General features: G+C 47.5%; 1 long non-coding RNA gene across 1 annotated transcript; it reads right to left on the bottom strand.

Annotated features, from left to right (window-relative positions):
* Positions 1–133: 133 nt before the first annotated feature.
* LOC101679818 lies at positions 134–8,728 on the bottom strand. The gene is made up of 3 exons (XR_198822.3): positions 8,477–8,728; positions 3,792–3,913; positions 134–2,102 (listed from the first exon to the last, which is right to left on the bottom strand). It is a non-coding gene; the product is annotated as an uncharacterized LOC101679818 (long non-coding RNA).
* Between the last annotated feature and the right edge of the window lie 7,859 nt (positions 8,729–16,587).

The raw sequence follows: 16,587 nt of genomic DNA, 5'->3' as shown, positions 1-16,587 counted from the left end.
TGGCTCAGGTCATGATTTCAAGGCTGTGACTGAGCCCTGAGCCAGGCTGTGCACGCAACACGGAGTCTGCTTGAGATTCTTTCTCTCCCTCTCCCTCTGCCTCTCCCCCTAATTGCTCTCTCCCTCTCAAATAAAATAAATAAATTCTTCAAAAAAAAAAAAAAAAAAGAAGAAGAAGAAGAAGAAGAGTCAACTATCCATGATACTGTTTTCTGAAATATTCTACATGTTTAAAATACCTAATAAACAATCAGGAGCACATATACCGCTTTAAAGACTATCTAGACAGCACACAGGTGTTTACAGCCACACGCCAGCGCCCCCCCCACTCCAGCCGTTCCCCGCCCCGCCCCCAGCTCCGACATCCTCTGTACCTGTGTGTGTTTGGCCTCCGCGGAGGCTGACAGTACGCGCGCTTCTGCACCTTGAGGTTTTCCCCCACTCAGCGCGGAGCCTCATGCATCCCGAGGCGGAAGGACACTAGCCAGGCCGCCTGGTGTCCTCCCCAGGGTGACGCGTCCTTGTCTGCAGACCCCCCCCCCCCACCCCCAGGCCTCACCTTCCCAGCAGCAGCTCTCATCACCGCCCCTCCTCTCTTCTGGCCTTTCCCTTGCCCACACCCTTGACCGGCTAGAGCTTCCCCGGTGCGCGATGAACACGTCCCGAGACCTGCGGTGCAACGCAGCCCCCCTGGCCGGGGTGCGTTGTGCAGGGGAGCAAAACCGCCAAGTGCGCGTGTCTCCTCTTAAACGCACTTAGGCCAAAAACAAACAAAAAAGGAAAACAAAGGGACAGAAAGAAACGTTGGGAGGTGGCAGGTGTGCTCGTCACCTTGACGGTGGGAACGGCTTCCCAGCTGTCCGCAGGGGTCATCAGACTGCACCGGGGAATAAGAGCGCGGCCTCCCCAAGGCTGTTACCAAAAATACATTCCCAGGGGCTCCGGGTGAGTCAATGCCTTGAGCGCCCAACTCTAGATTTCCGCCCAGATCGTGGTCTCGGGGCTCAGGCCGGTCCCGCCTCCCCCCAGGCGCTGTCAGTGAGCCCACAGACGTCCCGCGGTGACCGTGAAGACAGCACTAACCACAGCACTAACCGTTAAGCATTGGACAGACGCGCACTTTGGGAGAATTAACTCATTTAGTAACAACCTGTGAAGTGCTCTCGTGCCCCCAGTTCACACATGAAACCGCGGCCTGGAGGTTGCGTGGCGCGCCCCGGGGCAGCAGGTGCAGGAGGAGAAGGCCGCGCGGCGCGCCCCGCATCCCGCAGACACGCGTCTCACAGGGTCCGCCCGCAGCCGCAGCCGCAGCCGCCCGCAGAGCGCAGGCCGCGGAAGCTCTTTGCTGCCCCCTGCTGACTGTCAGGAGCAGTGCGGCGCGGGGCGTGGGGTTGCGGGCCGCCCGCCGGGGATTGCGGGATCTGGTCTGGCAGAGGCTCTCCTGATGCAGCTCCGTTTAGCGGCGGGCGCTCTCTCCCAACTGAAATCAGAATCCCCAGAGGAGGGACCCTGGAACCTGCAACATTAATAAGTGCTTCCGTGGATCTTTATTATCAGGCGTGTCTGGAGAAATCCAGATGCGACAGGGAGCCTGTGTTTGGGACCCAGCCAGAAGGGCTTCGGGGCTCAGCGGGGCCCTCCCTACGGCCCTCCCACCCGCTCCTCCCTCCAACCGCCCGTCGCCCATCACCATCCATCTCTGAGCATCGCCCACTTCCGATCCGTGGTCGTTACTCCTGCAGCTGGAGGGTTCTGTGGCGTGGACGGAGAGGATGCTGGCCACATAATGCTGGCCCCACTCTCTTTTTATGTGTGGGGGGAAAAGGGGGGGAAATAGTACCAAAAAGAGGAGGAGGAGGGGAAGGGGGAGGAGGAGGAGGGAGTTAACTGCTCTTGGCAATTTCTGGGTTTTGCCGAGTCCTTCAGGCTTCTTTCTTGGACTTCAGACTTTGTCTTCCTCCCCTAGGCAGGTGTCCTCAGAAGCGGCCCCGCTGCTCCTCAGACACGCTGGCACCTCTTAAGGCAGTAGCCACGCTGCGTTGTGGGGATCCTCCTAGGACCGGCGTGGTGGAAGGCTGGCATGGAGGGACTGGGTGTCTGGGCTGGAAAGAGAGCAGAGATCCTGAAGGAAGAGGCGAAACCCGAGAAGCGAGTGAGGGGGTGAGGGGCGAGGACTCTCCACCAGAACTCGACGCTTATTCCTTCCACGTGTGACTGATAAATACGAATTGTCTTTATTTCAGGGGCACACAGTGGGGCTTTGATACATGGACATTACGGACTGATGACCTCCGTCGAGCTAATTAGGTCACCGTCACCTCACACGTCTGCCTCTGTGCACCTGCGTGAGGACACCTGAGATCTGCTTTCCGGGGGAGCGCCAAGGACAGAGCCTCCTTAGCCGGGTCCCTCAGGGTCTGCTGTCAGGGTCCTGTGACCCGGGAGCGGGTGTGGCCTCTAGAGCCCCTCCTTCCACCCCTCTCCTCGCCCCGTCACCTGGGCCTCACCATGGCCCGGAACACAAAGGAGAGTCGTTGCTTCGAGAAAGTGCCTTCACCTGCAAGGGGCTCACTATGGCCTTGGGATGAGAGTGGAATGAAGAAGGGAAGGAGGGCCGCGTGCCTTTTCTGAGGCTCGCCCTCCCCACCCCTGGATGCCAGCATCCAGGACTCGCTCATCCTGGCCACAGGCTCTGAGCTAGCCCCAGACCCCGCCGCGCCCCACCCCACCCCTCCTCTCCCCTCCCCTCCCCTCCCCTCCCCTTTCCCTTTGTTCCCACCCCCCCTACCCCCTTACTCTCCCCTGCCTTCCTTTTCTCCCTTTCCTCCCCTTCCAAGCAGGGTAAGGCGCACAGTATAACTTGTTTTTTCCTCAGGAAGACTGGGCTGGGACCCTGTTAGGCTCAAGTCACGGGACAGTCACCTCCCAGGAAATGATGGGCATAGTTCTGGGACGGCTCCAGCTGCGAAGCCCTGCCCCTCTCTCTCCCCTCTCCTGGGGCTCTGGGCTGGGCAATGGCAAAGAACCCTCATGCCCTCTCCTCACTTCTTACGCTTGGTGCCCTAAACCTCTCCCACAGGGTACCCAGTCCCTCTCCTCAAAGACCCAACTTCTGAGCAGTGTGGCATACACCCCCCACACCCCACAGCATGTCTAAGTGCCCTTAGGTGCCTAGGACCTTCTCCATGGTCCACCTTCAGAGCAGGCTGCACCAGACAGGGGTATGTGGGCATCAGGTCTCTAGTCTGTTTTCATTATGACTTATTGCAGCGGCCCTGAGTTCTCATCAAGGGCCGTCAGCTAATACTGTTGTTGCTTTATTATTATTAATATTTTCTAAAAGGGTTGCATAGCTTTTTATCTTCAAACACAAAAGTAGCTACCAACTTCCTCAAAAGGTTTTAGATCAGGACTTAGTTAGTAAATGTTGTACATATGTATCTATCCATGAATGACGACACCCAGCTTCTAAGAGCTTGTTATTATAGTAGTCTACAAAGTATCTCTGCATCGTAGAAATCATTAACCCCGATCTTATAGGTGATCATGGGATAATTACTAACTAAACACACACACACACACACACACACAGCAGAAGACCCCACTGGTTTTTGGTTTGTGCCATCTTCCCACACCAAGGGGTAAAAATCTACGAACACGAGGATTCTGGAGACCGTCCTGGTCAGCAGTCCTCGGAGGTCCCGCCACAAACAGGCATGGCCCAGAGATGGAGGAAGAGGTCACTTACAGTTATTGATTAGATTTTTAGTGAGTGTTCCAGACAGACTTACAAATATATTCAGGACTTGTCACCTTGTCTCATCAGCTCTCAGCGGTGATCTTGGCTCTGACAGTAGCCACTGAATGACAACAGCAGGCTTTTCCATTTCTCTGGAGCTCAGTTTCCCCAACTCTAGAATGGGAGGGTGGGGAGAGACTCAGGAGTTATGGCCCTGAGGCAGAGCCTCTGTCCCTATTTGGCTCTTTGGCCCCGAGACAAGGTGTCTGGTCCAGGAAACACCAGGAAGGCAGTCCCATTGAGCACATTTTCAATATGCATGAAAGTGTGACTCCTGTTTGGTTAAATGATGCCAGTCTCTGCTAACATGGTCACCATTCCAGTTCATGGTGCAGACTGACAGTGAGGACCAGGATGCTCAACGGGCAGGGCAAGTGGACCTGAGGTGGGGGTACGAAGCCGGCTTCCTGCACCCTCCCCACATTGAATGTCAAGATCTTTAAAGAGAAGCATATGCTGGTCAGTTCCCAGGTCTGCCACTTCCAGCTCTGTGACTGAGCAAATCACGTAACCTTTCTGAGCTTCAGTTACTTCACCTACAAGTTCTCAGAGGGAAGAGGAATACTTTTACTTGGAGGTTACCTTGAACATTGACATTTGGAAAGAAGTTAGTAAGAAGTTAGAGCCCATGGTTTGATGGGACAAAGAGGTGACCATCCTTTGGAAAGTATAGCATTGCACACACATAGACTGGATGTTCATTATTATTACTACTCTCTGACACTTTTGGGTCCATAGGACAGTGAGTCTTACAAGATAGTGGGAGTTTTGACTCTTAAAATTATAGAAAAGAATTCAAGTTGGCTTGGAATTGGAACAGTGATTCTGAGATACCTGCTAGAGGCCAGGTCACACCCTCCACACCCTCCGCTCCCATTTCTCTTCTCCCACTTATTTCCATCCTGCCCTCTCTCCTCTTTTGTTCTTCTCCTCTAGCTTTGCCCCCCTGTCTCCCCCCCCCCTTTTTTTTCTGTCTCCCTTTGCAATATAGCACTATAGGGCCAGATATAGGATGAGGGAATGTAAAGTGTTTCCTTTCCCTTAAGACCTTTCCTGCTCCTGTCTCCTCAGGTCACAGAGGGGATGATCAAGAGAGGAGGCAGCATGTGGTCAACCCCAGCGGTCACCTGGGGAGAATACCTTCTACTTCAGCCACAGTGAAGAACAAAGAGTTACTGGGGTGGCAGTACATACCCCCACACTCCACATCAGACCCAGGCATCAGAACATCACACCCATGCATATTTTACAAAACTTTATTTTTTTCCTCAAACTATTTTTAAGGTTATGAATATAACAAGATGCTCTGGGTTAGACTAGATTCTAAAAATTTGAAGATAGGAAACTGTTCTTTAAAAGGTGTAAGTCATTTCTAGACCCAAAGAGTGGACCAAATCGAACATTTTTAAGGAAGACTAAAGTTTGTTCTAGGAAATCTACTACATGGTAGTGCACATGTAGAGAATTTCTTATCCTCATGTCTTGGGGAAAAAATTTAATTCATCAAAGCAACTCAAATGAGTCCTGCGAGACAGGATGAGAAAGGACGTGTTCAGCTTAGTTATGGGAATTAATTGGATGTAGTCATTGGATGTAGACGAAGAATTTCTACAGACGCTGTTGCTTCAGTTGGAGAAATGCCACTTTTCCCTGCATGGCGTTGGACTGCCGTAGTCCTTATTTCATGTTCTTATAGAGTCGGATAGCTTCTCACAAAAGCGATTGTAAGGTGAGATCTTGAGAGCCCAGATAAAAATCAGGACAATTAAGATTCACATCACACTGGCGAAAGAAGTAGGAAAGCAACACAGCAAAGCTGCATGGTGCTCATTCCAGCTGAGCACCAGAGCAGCAGGTCAGTTGGTGTCTAAAGCCATAAATCAAGGCATTTTAAATTTTTAATTATGCACTGGACCTAACCTTAAACCTAACCCAACAAATGAGAGACACAATAGACACCAAGTCTCTTAACATAGAACTTACTATTCATAACTACATGGCCCCAAACAATTTTCCCATCTTTATTTCCCATCTCAGCTGTAATAGGTTTGAAACTGCCCCAGTTAACACCATGACCCTTCAACAGGAGTGTATTTCTCATTGGATCTGCTGGGAATAACCATCTCTTCTATTCCAGTTTCTCCTGGTCATTCAAAGTTTTATGTTAAGTGGACATCTCATGAAGTTTCTTCAGACTCATCTGCTCTGTAGAATGCATACTTCCTCCTATTTCCACATTTCACATACTTTTGTCAAAGCTTATCACATTTTGGAAAACAGCACAGCATGGAATGAGGTAAGTGAGCAAAACAGTTATTAGAACCCACTCTAGAGCAAGGTGCTCACATTAAAATTTAGATTTCACTACTGGCTAGCAAAGAGATTTTGAACAATTTATTTAATCTCTTTAAACCTCTATTAACTCCTCCTAAACATACGAATAATCATGATACCTGCTCAAAGGGTTGTGAGGACTATATACAGTAAAGCATGTAGATATCTGAGCAGTACTTGGCACAGGATATATGCTCAATGCCCATCCACTGTCATCACCAACATCACCATCATTATTATCAAGGGATCACCATCCCCATCAGCAGCAGTGGCACCATCACCACCATGAATAATATTATTATCATGTTCCTCATCATCCTTGTCATTACCAATACCACCCTCAACACCACCAACACCATCATCATCCCCATCAACACCACCACCATCATTATCATATCATCCCCACCCTCACCAACACCATTATCACCACCATCACCACTATTATCATCATCATCTCCATCATCAACACCGTCATCACCATGTCATCACCATCAATACATCATCATCAACACCATCATCATCCCCATCTCCACCACCATCATCATTATGATCAACAATATAATCCTCATCCTCACCAACACCATCATCACCACCATTAACACCATCATCATTCCCATGATGGTCGTCATCCCCAGAGCATCATCATCATCATCATCATCATCATCATCAAGATCAACATCACTATAGTTATCATCTGTGCTCCCAGACCTAGTTTAGTTCTTAGATTTAGGAGCTCCTTGAAAGCAGGCTTATGTTTCATTCACCTGTATGTCTAGCAATAACAGAAAATGTCCAGCCTGGTGGCCAAAAAGTAATCTCATTTTGGGGAATGTAGAACTACTCTAATTTTATTCCATTTTAGAGGTGAACAAATTGAGGCCAGAAATAAACTGGCTTCCCTGAGGGCCACAACTTACTTATAGCAGAGCTGGGCCCAGTAGGCAGGTCCCTCTCATTATGTCATGATTCCTCTTAGGCACTGGCTTAAGAAAACAACAGCAAAACAGAAAGCCTAGAAGCCCAAATCTTCCAGGAAAAAAAAGTTTTAATAACGGGGTTTCAACATTTCAGTGATAATTGGCTACAGTAGGATCAAGGTTTTATTTTCCAGCAGAGAAATAAAATATACAAACAGATCACATAGCATAGCATAACAGAACTGTGTCCTCTAACCTCTACAGCATCTAGCTAGGAAGTCAAACCTCCTCCACGGAAATCCTTCCAGAATACTCAACACTTGGGCAACAACTGCCAGCTTCTCCTTTTTTTTTTTTTTTTCCCTTACTTCTAACTCAAGACCATCCAAACATGCATTTAACCCAAGCACATAAAAGGCCCATTTCTAGTTAACCTTCCAGCTTCCCTATGCCACCCAAAGCCAATCAGGACCCATAAAGTGTTCCCACTCCTTTGCCTGTCTATGAGTCCTCCAAATAGAAGAGATAGTGGCTAAAACTTTTGTTATAGAAAGTTCTGGATAGATAGCCTCTTTTTGTTCTCATTTGGGTGGTCATTGTTATTTTCTTGCACATTTGAGCTGAGTAACACTTTAACAGGGCCAGACTAACTAGATGATTAATGTGAGAGGTAACGTAGCAGAAACGGCAGGAGTTTACCTAATGATCTCCTGCACACCCAGACCTTCACTACCCGGGCTCAGCCCTTCCAGCCAAAGCCACCACAAAGGTTACTATTGACCTCTGTGCTTCTCATCCTTGGGGAGTAGTGACGGGGTCGGGAGGGAGGTGCCTAACTATGTGGTGAAGGAAAACCTACATAAATTCGTAGGTTGAATGGGTCTTGTTCTGTACTGTAGCAAGTAGCTGCACGCAACTACAGACATTTGGGATGGTGCTTATGGGAAAGGAGCTGCGCTATGGTATACACACCAGATTTTAAAGACCTAATTTTTTTTAAAGATTTTATTTATTTATTTGACAGAGAGAGATCACAAGTAGGCATAGAGGCAGGCAGAGAGAGAGAGAGGAGGAAGCAGGCTCCCTGCCGAGCAGAGAGCCCGATGTGGGGCTCGATCCCAGGACCCTGAGATCATGACCTGAGCCAAAGGCAGAGGCTTAACCCACTGAGCCACCCAGGCACCCCCAAAGACCTAATTTTAAAAATGTAAAATACTCATTAATAATTTTATATTAATTACATGTTTAAAATTGTTTGTAAAATATATCATTAACATTAATTTCAGCTTTTCTTTTTTACGCTTTTTAGGTGGTTACAAGAAAATGAAAAATTCCTGTGGCTTACAGTGATGTGTTTCTATCAGACAAGATGGTCTAGACCACGGTGAGTATGAATTCTGAACTTCTCATGGCCATCCAGACTCACCATTCGGTGGGTGAAGGAACCCAGGAGCAAGTCCACCTGTCCAACTTCTAATCGCTCCATGTCGTTCAGACTCGAAACAGGTTTCAGGCCTCCGATCGTGGCCTATACTGGTGGATTTGTTCCAGGACCAGCATCTCCTGGGAACATTTCAGGATGGCAAAGCCCGGGAGCCCGTCTCAGAGCTACTGAGTCTGCACCCCTGTGAGTGGGCCTCCCAGGTGATGGTGATTCCTGCCCAAGGGCTCTGTCTGAAGTACCTGGGCGTAGGTATTGATTTTCCCTGCCATTGGGCCTCCCAGGTGATGGTGATTCCTGCCCAAGGGCTCTGTCTGAAGCACCTGGGGTAGGTATTGATTTTCCCTGCCATTGGGCCTCCCAGGTGATGGTGATTCCTGCCCAAGGGCTCTGTCTGAAGCACCTGGGGTAGGTATTGATTTTCCCTGCCATTGGGCCTCCCAGGTGATGGTGATTCCTGCCCAAGGGCTCTGTCTGAAGCACCTGGGGTAGGTATTGATTTTCCCTGCCATTGGTAACCACCCTTTGTCCCCTTTACTTCAACTAACAGAAACCCAGAGGTCTCTTGGGTGATAAGGACCTCAGTTTGGGGAGGCACCTCTCCCCCTGCAGGGGACGGTCAGCGTGAGTTTAGGCCTATTTCTCCTTTATCTGATGCTGACTTTTCTCACCTGCTTCGAAGCTAAAGCTAGTGGTGGCCTCCTGGCAGGGTTCAAGGCAGCCCATGATGTCTCTCCTGTGATAGCTTTTTCTCTTTAATGAATGCAAAGCCCCCTCTCTTTGTATGACCTTTTCTTTCCTTCTTGAGAAGCTTTTGCATGAGGGCAGGTGCTCCAAGCGGCAATGGCCGCCTTACAAAGTCAAGCAAAAGGCCAAGTGGATGACAGAGGCTGAGCCGGAGCCCGGGGACAGTCCAGCTTCTGCAACAAGCCTGGCACTCCCTGTCATCTGTGCACTTCTGCTGGGTAAGGTAATGGCACGTGCTCTTCCTCAGGCCCTTGTTCCTGAGATGTCCTGTTACTAGCCGCTGAGCACATCCAAAGTTGTAGAAACCTCAGGCCTTTTCCATCTATTGAAATTCTGAGCACCTGCCAGGGCCCACGCCAGTTTCACACTTTAGCTTTCTGTGAGACCACACTATGGCTCCGTCACTGACAATGTCGAATTTTCCCGAAGCCTGTGACCAGAGGCCAGTTAAGAACAGACACCCTCCGTCCTACTGTACCCCTCCCACACCATTTGTGTTACAGGAAGCAGCTCCCTGCAAGAAACCGCTTCCCCATATGACTTAGATAAGACTCACATTGCTCTGTTTACCTGTGGCAAAACCAGACACAGACCCTCCAAGTTCCCATTACTTGCCCCATAAGTGATGTGTGACATACATATTCCCGCCAATGATAAGAAACTGGAACTTTCTCTCCTTCCCCAGATCCTGAATTTGACATACCCTGAGCGTAAGCTTCCCTTAAGGACCTTCTTGAGAAAGGCTGGCCTCAGAGCAAAACTTCCCCACACTGGTGCTTTCCAGACTCCTTTGCTTTTCCCTAAAAAAAGAAAAGTTCTTATTTTTGTCTAATCCTTAAGAGGCTCACAGAGTTCATGGCTCTCCACATTGCAACACTTTCCTCCAGCAGCCGTGTGATGAACTTGGAAGGGACCCCCACCCATCAAACCTCGAGATGTGGCAGCCAGGGGCTTAGGACTCCTTCCTAGAACGCCTTGAGCCAGAGCCCCCCAACCAAGCCACACCCAGGCTCCCAGCCCTCAGAGCTGGAAGGGTTGGCTTCTTTTTCCCTTTTCCGCAGAGACAAAGCAGCCTGGAATTCTCTTACTCTCTGCTGTTTGGAATCCACTGTGCACCTATTCTTTTAGTAAATGCCCTTACTTAAAAATAAATATCTAAATGTATTTTTATTAAGTTCAGCTATCATTATTTCCATATGTTAATTTCTATCCTCCTAAAAACGTGCGCACACTTTAACTTCTCACGGAATACCCTTCCCCCCTCTGAATTCATTGTTTTTCATTTACTTTTATTTTTCAATCTAAATTGCAGTGTGTGGGGTCCTAAATACTCACACGTAAAATATTTTCATACTCTTCCATAGAAATAGCTTAATTGGAATGGGCAGTTTTTACAGACATTCCTGATTTCTCTGGCCCTCCCCTCTTAGTTTTGGTGATCTTCCTTTCTTTACTGTTTGTTTGCCTCTTAATGAGAAGTTTGCTTTACGAAGGAGGAGATCCTTTGATCTAGTCTGTGTTACTTTATAGTTCCTGTGGTCTTCTCTTCCAAAAAGCCAACAAACATAGTTATCCTCTTGTTGGCAGGAATCTGTTCATATTTGTTGTTTTTTGCTTGTCAAGACATAATTAAGCCCTTGATACAGCACACCATTTTCAGCGGGCTGTCTTAATCATAGCCATAATTTTTAGATTATAGATAGGGTCCCTCTCATTTGACACTAACACTAACCCCGAGAGGAAAATAAAACCGTTTTCTTATTCCCAGCTTCTGAGGAGGGAACGGAGGTTCAAAGCAATGACCTAACAGACATAAGATCCCAGGGCCGGCAAGAGGTAGGGGCGCAGGCATCTCTGCAAACCCCTCTCTTCTGTCCATTGAGCACTCAGGAATTCTCATGCCGGTTCACCAGGGAAACTAAGTCATACCCATTTTCATTCCATCACTGGCTTTTCCATTTTTTTTTTCTGGCTCTTTTTTTTTCCTTTTCTTTTTTTTTTTAATTTAATTTTACTTTTTCAGTGGTCCAGGATTCCTTGTTTACGCACCACACCCAGGGCTCCACAGGGTGGGGGTTTCTCTTACTTCCTCTCTGCTTCTGCTTCTCACATCTCCACCCTTGCCCCCTCCCCACCCCCTCGAACTCCAGGTTCCAGTCCCCTTGGGGGCATCCAGCCTGTCTCCGCGGATCCCCAGGCCCTGGCCCGGCTCCTACCCCCGCTGCTGGGCTTTCCTCCTCCCTCTTCCTTGCTAGGAAGATGCAAGCTCAGATAATGTGCTGGTAGCACTTTTGTTCAGCTTAATTCCCTGAGCACCAGGGGAGTGTGTACAGGAGTTGAACTTCCCTTTCAAAGATGCTTGTGCTGCCCCTGGTGGCATTTCCTCGGACCCTCAGATCTCAAGCACACCTGTAGAGACTTGTGAATAGCCACAGGCCTATCTCACTGGCTTTGAGCCTTCTCCTTGTCTGCCTTAGGCCCTTCTCGGAAGCCCTGGGAACTCACTCAGCAGAAAGTGTCTGTGGCTTGTCTTTTCATCATTGATTTTTTTAAGTGTCCTTTTGTATTGTGGATTTAAGACATTTATCAGGTGTGTGTTGCGAGAATTTTTTCCCAGTCTGTAGCTTCTCTATGAATTTACTTCAAGATGTCATTGTTTAAAAATAGAGCTTCCCTGTGACCCTGCCATTGCACTCCTGGGTATTTACCCCAAATGATACAGATGTCGTGAAAAGAAGGGCCCTCTGTACCCCAATGTTCATAGCAGCAATGGCCATGGTCGCCAAACTGTGGAAAGAACCAAGATGCCCTCAACGGATGAATGGATAAGGAAGGTGTGGTCCATATACACTATGGAGTATGATGCCTCCATCAGAAAGGATGAATCCCCAACTTTTGTAGCAACATGGACGGGACTGGAAGAGATTATGCTGAGTGAAATAAGTCAAGCAGAGAGAGTCAATTATCATATGGTTTCACTTATTTGTGGAGCATAACAAATAGCATGGAAGACAAGGGGAGATGGAGAGGAGAAGGGAGTTGAGGGAAATTGGAAGGGGAGGTGAAGCATGAGAGACTATGGACTCTGAAAAACAATCTGAGGGTTTTGAAGGGGCGGGGGGTGGGAGGTTGGGGGAACCAGGTGGTGGGTATTGGGGAGGGCACGGATTGCATGGAGCACTGGGTGTGGTGCAAAAAACAATGAATACTGTTATGTTGAAAAGAAAAAAAATAGATGTCATTGATGGTCATACTGAAACAATGGGTTGGGGTCTGATTTTTCTCTTTATTTTTTTTCAGGATTAGTACTTTTGGGTCCTAAGAATTCTTTGCCTACGTAGATAGATAGATAGATAGATAAATAGATAGATATAAAGCTTTTATCCTTTTATCCTTTTATGACTTTTACGGGACTAGCTTTTAAAACTTAGTCTATGATTCCTTTCAAATGTATACTAACTAAGCTAGTGTGCCTCCAGGATTGAAGGAAAGACGGAGCGTCTTTGAATACGGACACACCATCGTTGTCCAAGTTGACCTCACTAAATCGCTTTCTCAGGTCTACTTTTCTTTATTAGATTCCTTAAGATTTTTTATAATCCTGTCATTGAGAATGCAGAAAATTTGAGTTCCTTCTTTGCAGTGTATATGTCTTCTCCCCACCCCGTGCCTGTTGCCCCAAGACCAGCTCAAGGTGGAACCTAAGTGAGGACAGCGGGCCTCTTTGCCTGGTACCCTGAGCTAGAAGGGAATCGTTCGATATTTTGCGATTAAGTGTGATAATAGCTGTAGATCTTCATAGATGCCCATTATCAGGCTGTGTTACCTTCCTTTTCTGTTTAATGAGGATTGTGGTCATGAATAGTTATAAATTATATCAAATAATTTTTAGTCTTCATTAAGATGGTCATATGGTTTTCCTTCTTTTTTTATTGAGGTATAATTTTATTATTGAGGACACTCTTATTTTGGGGAATTACGTTGGATGATTCTCAAATGCTGAACCTACCTTACCTTCCAGAGATAAACCTCACGTAGTCACATTGAGAGAAGACCGCTGTATGATTTACAGCTTGGCCACCAGCTTTTCCAGTCCCTTTGTTCAACCAGCTTGGTTTGGGGGAAATGCATCTCCGTCCTGCTTCTTCCTCCAAGCTTTAGCCACCTGCTACCCATGCTCAGTGAAGGCCCTCATGTACCTCAGGGCAATCTCTCTCACTCTTCTGCCCTGCCTCTATCCAAGCACAAGCATTTGCCCTTGGGGAAGGCTCTGTCCAGCTTGGAAGATCTCTCTTATCTCTCTCACCTGCCTTCAGCATCCCACCATATGTACATGGTGAGGGTCCTGCGGCAACACGGTGGCAGGTGGCTATAGCTAGATTTGCGATGGGGCACCATCCTATCAGCTCACATGTGGCCATTAAATGTCTACCAAAATGTGTGCTGATGCCTCCTTGTCCCCTTCTGTGTCACATTCACTCTTCCTTTTGCCATGCCCCCAAGGATGAAACCAGGAAAAGGTCATCCCTTTCTAGCATTTTATTTCTTCCACCTATATAGATGTGTGACTTTCTACAAAATTATGATCATTCATTTGATTCAGCTTGTTCTTGTTTTTTGGGGTGGTGGGGACAGTCTCTTGAGGCTTTCTACATCTTAACTGAAAGGAATGATCACATCTTTATCTTCCTTTTTTTACTTCCCTTAAATTCGGAAATAGGGGTTCCCCGTATTTAACCAATGCCTCAGAAAATTCATCTTGGTTATACTTGCAGATACTTAGAAAATGAATAGTCTGGATTTGTTATGCAAAACTTATTTTATTGAGTCATCAAGAGGGACATGGATTGGTATAAATGAATAGATCCTTAGAAGCCAGGAAGACATAACCCCCTATTGTTCAAAGTATAGAAAACTGGCCCAAAAGGGACAGAGGACCAGCCCAAGGTTAGTTATAGAGTCAGGATTCTGACTTACCATACATTTATCTTTCCGCTTTTGAAGTGTCTGTCTCTTGGAGCTTCTGTTCCCTCCCCACTAAAATAAGGGGGTTGGATTAGATTAAAGGCTGGTCCCTCTCAGCACCATGATTCTATTTTTTTCCTCTCATCCTGCCCGCTGGAGCTTTCAAGAATGTCAAGGACATGATCCGTGTGACATCATTGGAGGACCTTTTCTATTTATGCATCAAGGTTTGTCAGACCCTGTCTGGATCACAATTCCGGAAGGAAGAATAGCTTAGTGTTAAAAAAGAAATAATAACCACAACGAAACAATTTTAAAATTTATTCTCACAAAGTCCAAACGCACTCCTGTAAAATATTTATTAGGCATTGTCCAGTATAATCAAAACACCGCAGTTCCCTAGTTCTTCCGTTCCCAGAGATGACCACCATGAAGGGTTTAATAGCCAGCTCTCACGGTCTGAGGGGCTGACACTGGATCAACACTTTAACCCCTCACACAGGTACTTGTTGATTCCCTACTGAGTGCTAGAATATGCCGCCAAAATCCACAGTATGGCAATAACAAGGCAGACACGGTCTCTCCACTCTCACAGGCTTTACATGCCAGGAGTGGAAGCAGACAAGAATTAAACAGGGGAATGAAAAGTGGCCCACAAGGAGAGGTGGCAGAGTGAGTGGGAAGAGGGCTGACCTGGAGAGGATGATCAAAGCATACCTCTTTCACAAACAGAGATCCAAGGAATACGAAAGAATCAGACATTGTAACGCATGAGGTTGGAGTGAGCTGGGGATAAAATGCAAACCCCCAGAAGAGGATCCAGCTTGCTGCACTGGGCCTCTGGGAGCATGGCTGGGTCATGCAGAGAGGGGAGAGTGGAATGAGATGCAGCGGAGAACCAGCTTCCACGCCATGCCGAGCCATGGCAAGGGAACATAGGGTATAGGCTGAGGGCAATGCGCCGTTGCTGGGAGCTCTTAAGCAAAGACTTCAGAGTCTAATTCATAATTTAAAATCAGATAGAGACGCACATGTATAATTCATGCTTATACTAAAATAGATATATATTTGTTCCTATAGGCGCATTATTATTGAGGAGATAGTCCCTTGTTGTTCAAGAAAGATGGGATTTTTCTGTGCAAACTCTCTGACATGTCTTTCAGGTAAGGTGTTCCAAACATCTTCACTTGTCAGCTTCTAGAGATCGCACACAGTTCTTCTCAACAGCACTGCTCACATTTAATCATCTCCTCTCTGAGGACCTTCCTGCTGAGGAGGCAGACCTGTCAGTCAGCAGCCAGGATGCCTGGGCTCCTGACTGGCTTCTTCCACTGACTCTCTGTCTCATCATAGGTGAGACCCTTCCCCTCTCTGTGCCTCTGTATCCACATCTCAGAACCCTTTGGCTTTCATGGCCTGTGACTTTAAGTAGAAATCTGACATAAGCCAGACAACTGGGGAATGGGGGTAGGAATTCTGCTTTGACGCTCCTGAGCTCTGAAATGCTGCCAAGTCTTTTTCCCAGAAGACAAAATTGAAACAATTAATGTAATGAGAATACTTATCTCAGAGAGGGCATCTTCCACAAAACAAGGAGAATAACTAAATAATACTCTAGTTATAGATTCAAAGTAGCAAGGAGGTAATTTGGTCCAACTCCCATTTGAGAATTTGGTGATCCTCAACGTCGCCCCCTACTGGTCATCTGGCTCTGGCTTGATGATGTCCCACGGAGGAAGCCCAGGGTCTGAATCAGAGGTACCTTCTCCCCTGCTGGGTTCAACATCAGACCCCCTCCACGTTAAAGATTTGTTTGTCTAGGTCCTAACACACCCAAAACTTCTGATGGGAACTAATGAGGCTATAATCCTTGCACTGGGGTGTTCATGATCTTTACAGTATGTCCCCTGCCCCTGAGTCTCACCCAGCATCCTGGCCAATATGGGGTCCTTCCTGGGACTGTCAGGCTCGGACTGGTCATAGGCCAGTGGTGCTCGCTGGTGGAAGGGCTCTGCACACACAATGATGGCAACAACTTGAAACAGATTCCTTCTTTGAGGAATTCAGCATGGTCGCATTAGAGATCGTGAGTGTAGGGACAGCAGGTCCCCCACCAGGATGGAGAGTTTGCCCTTCTAATTCCAGTCACCTTGCCGCTGAGATCTGGGGAGAGTTTGCAATACCCCCCTAAGCTCCAAGGGTGTTTAAGCTAGACAGATCAAGTCCATTCTCCTTGCTGTGTTGACTAGAGCAGTTCAATAGATGCCCGATATTCTCCTAGCCACAGGGAGTGCCTTGCAAACTCAGGATTTTGCAGGGAGTTCTGAGAAACAGGCTTCTCTATCTATGGTTTGAGAATAAAGGCTTGGAACTGGACCTTCTAC

The sequence above is a fragment of the Mustela putorius genome, unplaced genomic scaffold (assembly GCF_011764305.1).
Source record: "Mustela putorius furo isolate JIRA1106 unplaced genomic scaffold, ASM1176430v1.1 tig00000228_pilon_pilon_pilon, whole genome shotgun sequence".
NCBI classification, from domain to species: Eukaryota; Metazoa; Chordata; class Mammalia; order Carnivora; family Mustelidae; genus Mustela; species Mustela putorius.
Note: the sequence above shows the minus strand (reverse complement) of the source record. Positions and strands in the feature narration are given on the sequence as shown.